Raw genomic sequence first — 11,223 nt, 5'->3', positions numbered from 1 at the left:
GAAAGAAAGAAAGAGAAAGAAAAAGAGAGAGAAGCAGGCTAAAATCCCAACGTGTGTCATTTTTAAAACGGTGGTACGGCAGCCTCAGTTTCCCCAGTACTTCAGCCCAAGTCTGCATCCTCTGACAGCACTTAGCATCTTCTCAAACATAATCTGTAACCCAAGATTTTGAGGGTTGCTGGTAATTCTTTTTTTAAATCAACAGTAGCATTTATTTTTAATGTCCTTCTTATTCAGTCAGAGTCCCTGACTTGAAGTCTGCTTTGTCTGATTCTAATATCGTCACTAGAGATATCCCAGCTTTCTAGTGATTGATGTTTGTTTGGTAGATGTTTCTTCATCTTACACACACACACAGATACACACACACACACACACACACACACACACTTGTCTGGCTATGTGCCCAGGGTCTGCTGTCTCAAACTCCTAGGCTCAAGGGATCCTCTTACTTCAGTCTCCCAAGTGCTAGGGCCACCTAGTATTTCATTTCTTTTTTTCTTTTTCTTTTTTTATCAGTCGTGGGGCTTGAACTCTGGGCCTGGGCGCTGTCCCTCTGCTCTTCAGCTCAAGGCGAGCGCTCTACCACTTGAGCCACAGCGCCACTTCCGGTTTTCTAGTGGTTTATTGGAGATAAGAGTCTCACAGACTTTCCTCTCTTTGAACCGTGATCCTCAGATCTCAGCCTCCTGAGTAACTAGGATGACAGGTGTGAGCCACTGGCACCCGGCTTTGTATTTCATTTCTTGGTTTAGAGCTTTCTTACAAGGAAAAAAAAAATCCTCCCACAGTCCAGAGATAGAGGGATTGAAAAGGCAAAAGTCTCACGCAGAGGCGCCATGCTGGGAAGGTCAGAGCTGCTATGATGCGCCAGGCAGGACTGTCATGCTGGGAAGGGCAAAGCCGCCATGTTGGGAAGGGCAGAGTCGCCATGATGGGAAGGTCCAGGGCTATGACTTCCTTCCAGTCTTCTTGGTATCCACCTAACATCAAGAGGGCCAATGCTCCTCCATGGAAGAGACCAGGAGATTCCACAAGGCTGGGGAGGGAGGCAGACCTGGCGCAATCTGGGAGGTTGGCAGCATGTGCCTTCTTCCCACAGGAGAAAGCAGGCCCAGAGGCCTGTATCAGAAGAGCTAAGATGCCAGGACAAACATGACGCTCCCTGGACATGCCCTTTCTGTACCGCCAAACAAGAGCTTTGTAAACACTGTGTCCTAAGCCCACCACTCCTTTCTCAGTAGATGCAAACTCGGTTGTTTTACCATTGGATATGAATCCCAGAGGTCAAGCATAACCCCAGTTAGTTAAAATGTTTCCCTTGATGAGGTTTTGGTTTTTGTTTTCCTTAATACTCCCTTATTTCACTTAAGTAGAAATACTCCTCATGCTGCAGAAGCAGGAAGTTATAGTCAGACCATTGGAAACAGGCTTGGCAAACACCGGCAGGAGGAGTCAGGCCCGCTCTAGAATCAGCCTCCAGCTCTGCACAGCTCCAGGGCTGGGCCTGCTCTTGAGAGCATGCCCTGTGCTGTGCCTCAGCCCCCCTCTCCTGCCCAGCCTCTCCTTTCCTCCCTGACTTCCTCCTTTCTTCCTCCCACTTATTTGAATTGAGGCATGACAGACATACAGTGCACAAAGAATTTCACTGTCTGACTGGCTGGTGCTCTACCACTTGAACCACAGATCTATTTCCTGTTTTTTTTACTGGTTCATTGCAGCTATCCAAGCTGGCTTTGAACCATGATCCTCAGAACTCAGCCTCCTAAGTAGCTGAGATGACAAGGTGTAGGCTACTGGTGCCTGACTTGGAAAATTTTCTACTCCTAACCAACCATAGTGAATCAAAGATCTTAGAATTGACCCGTGAGCCAGCGGTCCCTCTATCCAAGAAGGAAAAGCTCTGTGGGCCTCGACTTACCTTTCTGTGTTCAGTGGAGGGCTGTGGGCAGACGAGCTGGCATGCAAGCAGCAGGAGAGCACCCAGGGCACTGGGAAGGAGAAACAGAGGCAGACAGGCTGTGAGTATACTCGCAGCGAGGCCTCATGGCCTGGGGGAGGGGGGGTAGCCTGGCTAGGGCAGGGATCAAATTCAGGCTTCATCACCTCAGTCCCTCTAAACCTGACACAACCACAGATGCTGACTCTCAGCATGGGCCTCAGCCTGGTGGACCTCAGAGGGGGGAAAGCAAGCTTCTGAGCCCTCCTGAGGGACCCCCACACCACCCTGCCTGTCCCTGACCCTCCGAGGTCTCATGTGGCCATGGGTAGAACCGCTGCTGCCCAGTGGTGTCTTCTGTAACGGTGGTGCTGTTGTGTCCAGTGCGCAGAAGCACAGAGCTGTGTGGGTCACCGCACGGGCTCCACCACGACGTACTGAGTCCCCAGTTCGTCCCAACAGTTCTTAACTAACACAGGAAGCATGCACCAATAAAACCCAAACACACAACCTGCACACAAGTTGCTTTTGAACTTTTGGGGAAGGGGTGGGGGGTGGGCTTGAACTCAGGGCTTTGAACTTGCTAAACAGGTACTCTAGCCCAGCACCATGCCTCCAGCTCTTTTCTGATCTATCTATCTATCTATCTATCTATCTATCTATCTATCTATCTATCTATCTATCTATCTATCTATCATCTATCTATCTATCTATCTATCTATCCATCCATCTATCCATCCATCCATCTATCCATCTATCCATCTATCCATCTATCTATCTATCTATCTATCTATCTATCTATCTATCTATCTATCTATCTATCTATCTATCTATCTATCCATCCATCCATCTATCTATCTAGTTAGTAGATAGAAGAGTCTTGCCATTCCCCAGGGTCAGCCTCCAGCAAGGTTCCTCCTACTTATGCCTCTCTAGTAGCTAGCCACTCTGCCCAGTTCAGTGTTGGCTGGAACTTCCTAACAACCGAAAGGGAGACTTTTGACCCACTCCCAAGTTGGAGGATCTTGAGCAAATCACCTTCTCACCCCCTGCCTCTGCTTCCCAACCTATAATGTAGACTTACACCCTGCCCTCCTGCCTCCCAGGTGGGCGCTAACACCTGGGAAATGATGTACAAAACCTGAGCCATTTGTATCACAGTGGCACTTGGTGCTCACCGAAAAAGAAATGAGGTCGGCGTGGTTTCCTTAAAACAAACAGCAGCAGCATAAGCCTGCTGCACTCAGCTCCTCACAGCCCTCACGGGGAGTGGGGAGCAGTAATTCCAGCACTCCCTCCCCCACCGAGTGCTGGGGCTCAGCCTGCCAGGGAGGAACGGATCTTCTCAGAAGGAAGTTAATAAATGAATTAATAAATGATGCATCACCACCCCCAGGGCCTCTGAAATTCCAAGCCAAGTGGAACTGGTAGAAATAAAGTAACTTTGGAAGATTTCAAATAATCTATAAGAGCAACTTATGCGAGTATTGGTGGCTCACATCTGTCATCCTAGCTACTCAGGAGGCTGAGATCTGAGGATCGCAGTTCAATGCCAGCTTGGGCAGGAAAGTCCATGAGACTCTTATCTCCAATGAACCACCCAAAAAGCCAGAAGTAGAGGTGTGGCTCAAGTGGTAGAGCTGACTTTAACACACACACACACACACACACACACACACACACAGAGACAGACAGACAGACAGACAGACAGAGACAGACAGAGACAGAGACAGAGACAGAGAGAGACAGAGAAGAAAAAAGCAAGTTCATTTCTTTAGTTAATACAACACAAGGCTATTCTGATGGCTGATCTGGTGACACCATTCTCTCCAGAGAATGGTTTTGCATTAGAGCAAAACCCCTCCCAAATACATCCAGGAGATAACAGACTTTCGCATTTTTAGCTGGGTCAGCTTGACATCACTGGGACGGAGTCAGGTCACAACCCACAATAACCAAAATTCAATAAGATTTGAGGGCTCCTGTTGACCTCCTGCTCATAGGCAGCATTTCACCTTAGCTTCTCAGCCAGGGTGCAGGTGGGGAAACTGAGGCACGGGGACACGAGCTCGTGCACAGAAGAGCACACACATCCACTCAAGTAGCAAAGCCTGGTTTTGAAGGCCAGCACCAGAGCCTTGGCCCCCAACTGCTGAACTCTGGGCCTCTTTCTGACTCTTACAAACCCCATGTCTTTCTCGATCTCTCTCAGTCCTATTTTCTGCCATGGCTTGCAAGAATCCTTGGATATAATGCCTTCTTTACCCAGCCTCACTAAAGGACCCCGGGAATTTCAAAATAAATAAAGGTAACCAAAGAAATTTTTACCTTTACAAATTTTTACCTTTTTCCTTTAAAATAGCCATGTTCACACACACACACACACACACACACACACACACACATTCTCTCTCTCTCTCTCTCTTCTCTTGCTGGAGGATAGCACTGTCTGACACCATGTCCTGCGCTGCAAAAGCTGCTGGTCTTGGAACCAGCTGTCTCCGTGACACAGTGAACCTCAGACTTTAGGGCAGGGATTTCAACTCAGGGAGGGCCTTAAGATCTAGCTTGCCCTCCCTCCTCTCAAGGCTGATACTCTACCATGTGAGCCACATCCTCAGATCTCAGTCTCCTAAGGAGCTGGGGTTACAGGCGTGAGTCACCGAGGACAAGGTTTCCTGAGAAAATGGCTTCTGATACACTTTTAGTTAGTAGAACCATCCTCACAATCTGGTCCATTCTGGGGACTCGTAAGGACTGAGAGAATAAAAGGATAGAAGCATAGAAGGAGTGAAGGGAAGAGAGAGAAAGAGAAAGGGAAGGAAGGAGGATGGGGGAGGGAGGGAGGGAGGGAGAGAAATACTCACTAAAGAGACGCTGTGACCAGAACATGTTAAGTGTTTCCCAGAATTCCCTACTGGAAACATAGATGAGCTGGAGAAAGGAAAGGCAGTCCTCATGGGAAGATTTCTACAAATTGGAGCCATCGGTTCTAACCCCCAGAGAAGGCAGGGAGGGCCCATCTGAAGCACATAAATCCATCTGGGCTGTCAGGAGGGGTAGTTGGCAGTGATCGCCAGCTCATCCTGGAACGGAATGTACCAGCAAATCCACCATCAAATTCTGAGTGCTGCGGACGGGGGGCCTGGTACGGGGCTGTGCCAGGCAGAGAGAAAAATCAATGCTGTCTGCGCGCCTGTCGTCATTTTATAGGTGAGCGTTTACCAGGGAAGCCATCCAGAAAATAGTTTCCTTTCCTCCTACCTCTGCCCCCCCCCACCCCAGAGTCTCTTCCCAAGCCAGAGGAGCTGTGTTCAAATCCTGCAGCGCACACTCCCACATCTGTGGGCGCCAACGCGCAAACCTTGTTAGTGACGTGAAATGCCCGGCTCTCTTTGCTCGTTTCCAGGGTACAGAACGAAAGGCACCTCACCACTTACCCAAAAATGAAGTTGAGTGTTCTGGAAAGACTCGGTAAAGGCAGGAAGCCAAGAGTAAGTTGGGGGGCGGGGGGGCCCCTGCTGGGAAATTAGGTGTTGATGAGACAACTGTGAGTGATTAGGGGCAAAAATAATAAAAAAAAATACAAAAATCTAGACTGATCTGTGCTCAGACTACCTTGTAATTCCCACCCCACTCCAGGGGACCCCAAGTGGAAACCGTCAGGTCATGATGGTGGGTGTGGTTTGAACCCCACCTAGTCCTGGTTTCTGGCTCCAAGAAGAGTGCCTGGCCGCGCACCAAATGCTTTATTTAAGTTCCATCTCAGTACTGACAGGGTGCAGCCGCCCAGCGGTGGTCACTGACCTCTGACCTCTGCCCCCCCCCCAGCCATCTAGGTCAGCAAAGGGAAAATGTCTGCCCTGTTTCCTACACATAAAAGGCAACATTGAAGCCAGATATGGTAGCACAGGCCTGTCATCCCAGCTATTCAGGAGGCTGAGATGTGAGGATCATCGTTCAAAGCCAGCCTGGGGAAGGAAAGTCTGTGAGACACGCATCATAAATGAACCACCAAAAAGCCCGAAGTGGCACTGTGGCTCAAGTGGTAGAGCATAGGCCTGGAGCACAAAAGCTTAGGGACAGTGCCTGGCCACTGAGTTCAAGCCCCAGGACTGGCACACACACACACACACACACACACACACACACACACACACACACACACACATATACACATACACACACAAAAGTAAGTTTCAATTCATGCACTCAGTGTGCAACAGAAAATTTCCAGCATCAGCTAGGAAGCGGCGCTGCTGCTCTGGGAGCTATAGACTGTGTTAATGATGCAGGGAAGTTCAGTATCGAAGCCACCTGGGCCCCACCTCCTCCCTCTCTTTCCTCCCTCCTCCTCTCCCTCCCCATCTTGTGCTCACTGGCAAAGGGACACTGACCGCAGGACCTTCCTCCCCAGGGGACAACTGGTCCTCTGTTTTCAGTAATGGCACTCAGGTGTTACTGCCCGGAAGTTCTCACACATGCAAAATCATTTTCTCATCCTTTCTCTCCTCCTTGTGGTCTTTGGGGTCTTTTTCCATGGCTGAGAGCAATCATCCTCCCTCCCTCTCTCTCTCTCTCTCTCTCTCTCTCTCTCTCTCTCTCTCTCTCTCTCTCTCATTTCCTCATTCTCTCGTGGTTGCATTTGCAAGTGGAATGACTGGCAGGCATTAAGCTAATAATATTTTACAGAGGAATACATCGAGGAAAGGGAAAACCTTCAGTTTTCAAAGACTGGAAGCAGACACTTGACCTAAGGCCATCGACTTAAAACGATCCAGAAGTCTCCTTCCTGAGACCTATAAACATCAGCACCTCGCCCTGTAATCGCGCTAATTATGTCTGTATTTCTTCAAAAACTACCGTTCAAAATAAAAATGGCCAAATCAATTTACTTCCCTGCCGCTCTCACCGGCTCTTTGGCTCTCAGGACTTGTGTTTCTGTCTGTGTTTCCTTGGAAACATAAACTACATCTGCCCCATGCAAATCTCCAAAACTCCGTGGTAAATAAACATCATGGGGCAGTGGCTCCAGGCTCCAGGGCCATGGTCACCCACTGCTCTGTCTCTTCTGGTCAGTCAGTCACTGGACGCAAACACACCACTGAGTCCATGAAAGAAGGGGGCGATCTGGAGCAAGTCTTGAACAAACACAAGCACTTCAGTTCCCTTTAGCTTTGCATATGATCTATCTGCCTTGCACGAGATGACAAACATGTTTTAGTTTACACTTTGGTCAGTCTCAATGTGTGTGTGTGTGTGCGTTAGTACTAGGATTTGAATTCAGAACCTGGACGCTGTTCCTTAGCTTCTTTGCTCAATGCTGGCACTCTACCATTTGAGCTGCTTCTCCATTTCCAGCTGTGTGTGTGTGTGTGTGTGTGTGTGTGTGTGTGTGTGTGTGATTAACTGGAGGTAAGAGTCTCATGACATTTTCTGCCCAGGCTGGTTTTAAACTGTGATCCTCAGATCTCAGTCTCCTGAGTAGCTAGGATTATAGGCATGAGCCACTGTGCCCAGCTGGAAACTGGTTTTCTTTTCTTTTCTCTGTGGCTAGACAAAACTTGGGGAGGGATTTTTAAATGTCCTCTGTGCATGGAGCTGTGAACGCCTCTCTCCTGCTCCCCAACACTCTCTTTCCCTCTTAGGATTTTTCCTGATGGCTTACTTACTGCAACCTGGATTCTCTATCAGAAAGGAGGGGTAGGAGAGAGAGAGAGAGAGAGAGAGAGAAAGAGAGAGAGAGAGAGAGAGAGAGTCTGCAGCTTTTCCAATTAATCTCCACGTATCTAGTCACTCTGATGATTATTTAAAAATCCCTTACTCTGTGTGTGTGTGTGTGTTTCTCATCCAACAATTTTGTCAAAGACCTCTCAGTCTTAAAGTAATCACGTTCTTTTCTCTTAGCCTATTTTGCAAAGCATTTAAATAAAAGACCCAGTGATGTTGTTTCTGTGTCTCTTAAAGCATAGGCACATGGGCCCAGGAAGAGAGATGGAGAGGTTCGTGTGCACCTGGAGAGAGACTGCAGAGGAGCAATCCCAGGCCATGGCCCAACCTAACTCGTTTTCTTTCTGAAAGGACAGCGGGAGTCCTGGCAAAGTACTCTGAGTGGCCGTGTTCCAACAATTGCTTTGGCAGGATCCAGTGCTGGAGGCCTGTCAAGATTCCAGAGCGTGGCTGGGTGTGCCGGCTCACGCCTATAATCCAGGTACTCTGGTGGTTGTGCTGGGGAAAGATTGAGGTTTGGAGCCAGCCAAGGCAAGAAGTTGACAAAGGCCCTCAACTCAACAAATAGGCCGGGTATGATGACATACATCTGTGGTCCCAGCTACATGGAGGCAGAGGTGGGTGTTCCTAGGCTTGCCCCAGGCAAAAACAGACCCTACCTGAAAAACAGCTAAAGTGGAAAAGGGCTGGAGGCATGGCTCAAGTGGTAGCACTTAGCACAAGGCCCTAACTTCAAACACTAGCAGCACCAAAATAGAAGAGGAAGAAGAAGAGGAGGAAGAGAAGAAGGAGAAGGAAAAGGAGGAAAAGAGGAAGAGGAGAAGAAGGAAGGAAAGGAGGAAGAGGATGTGAAGGAGGAACAGCAGGAAAAGGAGGAGGAGGAGAAAGAGGAGGAGGAAGAGAAGAGGAGGAAAAGAAGAAGAGGAGGAGAAGAAGAGGAGGAGGAGAAGAAGAGGAGGAGGAGGAGGAGAAGGGAAAAGGAGGAGGAGGGGAAGGAGGAGGAGGAGGAAAAGGAAGAGGAAGAGGAGTTTCTTATAGGAGATCACCTGGTGGCATGCAGTGCATTCGCCACAATTCCCAGACAGAGAGGCCCTGGCAAGGAACCCCATGCAGTATGCCCATGGCCACACAGTGTGCCCACAGCTACGGTGCTGCTTTGGTCAGCACAGGGCCCTCTGGCTGTGGCCGCCATTGCTCTGCCCGCACGGGGGCCCAAGGCTGTGACAGGTTGGGGTCTTGAAGTGTTTTGGGTGAGTGGCCCATCACAATTCTCACTTGGTATCTGGGGGCTTCTGCAAGCTAGATGCACAGTTACCTGGTTTCTTAATGTTTGTGTGAACTCCAGTCTTAAACACACACACACACACACACACACACACACACACACACACATGCTAATTTAGATCAGAAAGGACACATGTGCCTTGAAGGGGCAGATGGGTAGATGGGCAGATCTGCGCTCCAGACACCTCCTGATGGCTTTGAACTTGAGCTTCGCCTGCCTGCTCGGTGGCTTGGCAGATCTCAGAGTGAGTTTGGGGTTCAGATCTGCATGAATCCACTCAAATCCAATTCTAAGACAAGCGCACATTAAAGCAGACACTGGGGCAGGTCCATTGCGCCTGGAGGGGACCAAGGGCATCCCAGGCAATTACCCATTGTGACCACATTGTGGCACCTTGTCCAAGGCTGCTTGGTTTTTTTTGCCTGAGTTCCAGGCATTTCGGCTAATGTACAGTTAGTTAGGGAAGAAAAGAACAAAAGACTACACAGTAACCTTAAGTAATGCAACCTTTGAACCAGAGGAAACTCTTTCTGCTTTCTTTCCAGATTCTGAATCAGCTTAAGTTAAGGACCATCCCAAGACCCCAAGGCTCTCTCTCCTGTGGGTTAAGACCTTCAGAAGACAACATAGCCAAAGGAAAGGCAGAGGAAGTCAGGGTGGAGGTGAATGTACAAGCAGCCCCCCCAGACACCCGACTTCACACAAGGGAGTGATCTAGCAGATAGAGGGCTCTCACAGAGTCTGAACTCAGTACATTTCTACCCAGGAAACACAGCCTTTGACTTCTGTCTATCCTGAGACTTTACAGCAAATTGTGATTGAAGAATTTTAAAGAGTCTGTTTTGGCTTTGACGAATTGATTGATGGATCTATCTGTCAATGTATTTATTTAATGCTGGTACTGGGGCTTGAACTCAGGGCCTCATGTTCTCATTCAGTTTTTCTTGCTCATGGCTGGTGGTCCACCACTTGAATTACACCTCCACTTCCAGCATTTTGCTGGTAAATTAGAGTCTTACAGATTTGTTAGCTCCGCCCCCTGCCCCGCCCAGGGTGGGGGGTGGCTTTGAAATGTGATCCTCCTATCTCAATCTCCTGAGTAGCTAGGATTACAGGTGTGAGCTGCAAGTACCCAGCCTATATTGGCTTTTTTTTTTTTTTTAAGTCTGTAAGCAATGACAACAACATGAACTACAGCTCCCGTACCCTGACTCCACACAAGAGGCTACATTGTGATCTAAGTCCTCAGAGCACTGATTTCTCATCTTCAAAATAGGGATAACAGAGGTTATGGGTGTAGTTCAAGTGGTAGAGCACCTGCTTAGCAGGGTCTCACGTTCAATCTCTCCTATAGCCAGAAAACAAACAATAACAACAAAAAACAGACTAAGTGTAGTCCTAGCTCCTGGACCCAGGGAAGATTTCCTGAATTGTAACCATGAAAAGCAGCTACTGCATGCATCAGATGGAAACACCAGCAGCACACATGCCCTCCTGACCAGTTTCTTGAAGAGACCATTGAAGAGACAATGGGAATGTCCCATTCTTCTTCTCCTGACTTTCTGTTGACTTTGCAGTGGAAGGGATTCAAACTCAGGGCCCCCTGCATGCTAGGCTACCACAGAGCTACACCATCTTCTTTCTGTCTTCTTCCCAAGTGGTTCCTAACTGGGTATGGGGACACATAGCCTCCATCCTCCAGCACAAGTTCAAGGCCAACCCAGGTTGCTCAGTGAGATCGGCCTAAGGAAGGGAAGATGATCTTCACTTACCTGAGAGAGCCCATGACACAAGGAATCATGGTAGCACAGGCCAGAGTAAGGCCGGGGCTCCTCACAGCTGCTTCTGGAGATCCGCAGCCCAAAGCCGAATTCAATGCCTAACGGAAAAGAAACATGTGCTTAGCATCAGTGGCTTAGGAAGTTTCTACAACTTCAAACCAAGCCAGTGAATCCAAAAGTGAGCTGATAGAAGATATCAAAATGAAAACTCACTGTCCGGGTCATGGCTCTCAGAACCTTCCAGCTGGAAAAGGACCGTGCATGAACTTGAGCTGACAAGTTTCCAGAACATTCTAGAACATTCCAGAACATTCAGCCCATGCCTGACCCACAGAAGAAGGCCAATACGTTGCTCTCAGTCAGATGACGTCAGACTCCAGGCTGCCGGCAAGGCTGGCACCGGGCAGGCCAGCACTGGAAGTGGTACACAGTGCTGGCTGGACTACAGAACGTCACTCCTCACACATGAATCTTGCTACCCCCAACTC

At 48.8% G+C, this 11,223-nt stretch overlaps 1 long non-coding RNA gene across 1 annotated transcript in view; it reads right to left on the bottom strand.

The window, feature by feature from the left end:
* LOC105982448 overlaps nt 1–10,825 on the bottom strand; it is a 25,025-nt gene extending 14,200 nt beyond the window's left edge. The window contains exons 1-2 of the long non-coding RNA XR_001174884.1: nt 10,727–10,825; nt 1,922–1,991 (exon numbers count right to left, since the gene is read on the bottom strand). This is a non-coding gene — a long non-coding RNA (uncharacterized LOC105982448). The remainder of the gene's footprint in view (nt 1–1,921; nt 1,992–10,726) is intronic.
* Nucleotides 10,826–11,223: the final 398 nt, after the last annotated feature.

Source organism: Dipodomys ordii, unplaced genomic scaffold (genome assembly GCF_000151885.1).
Source record: "Dipodomys ordii isolate 6190 unplaced genomic scaffold, Dord_2.0 Scaffold15, whole genome shotgun sequence".
In the NCBI taxonomy this organism is placed as follows: Eukaryota; Metazoa; Chordata; class Mammalia; order Rodentia; family Heteromyidae; genus Dipodomys; species Dipodomys ordii.
This window is presented reverse-complemented; position numbering and strand designations above follow the sequence as displayed.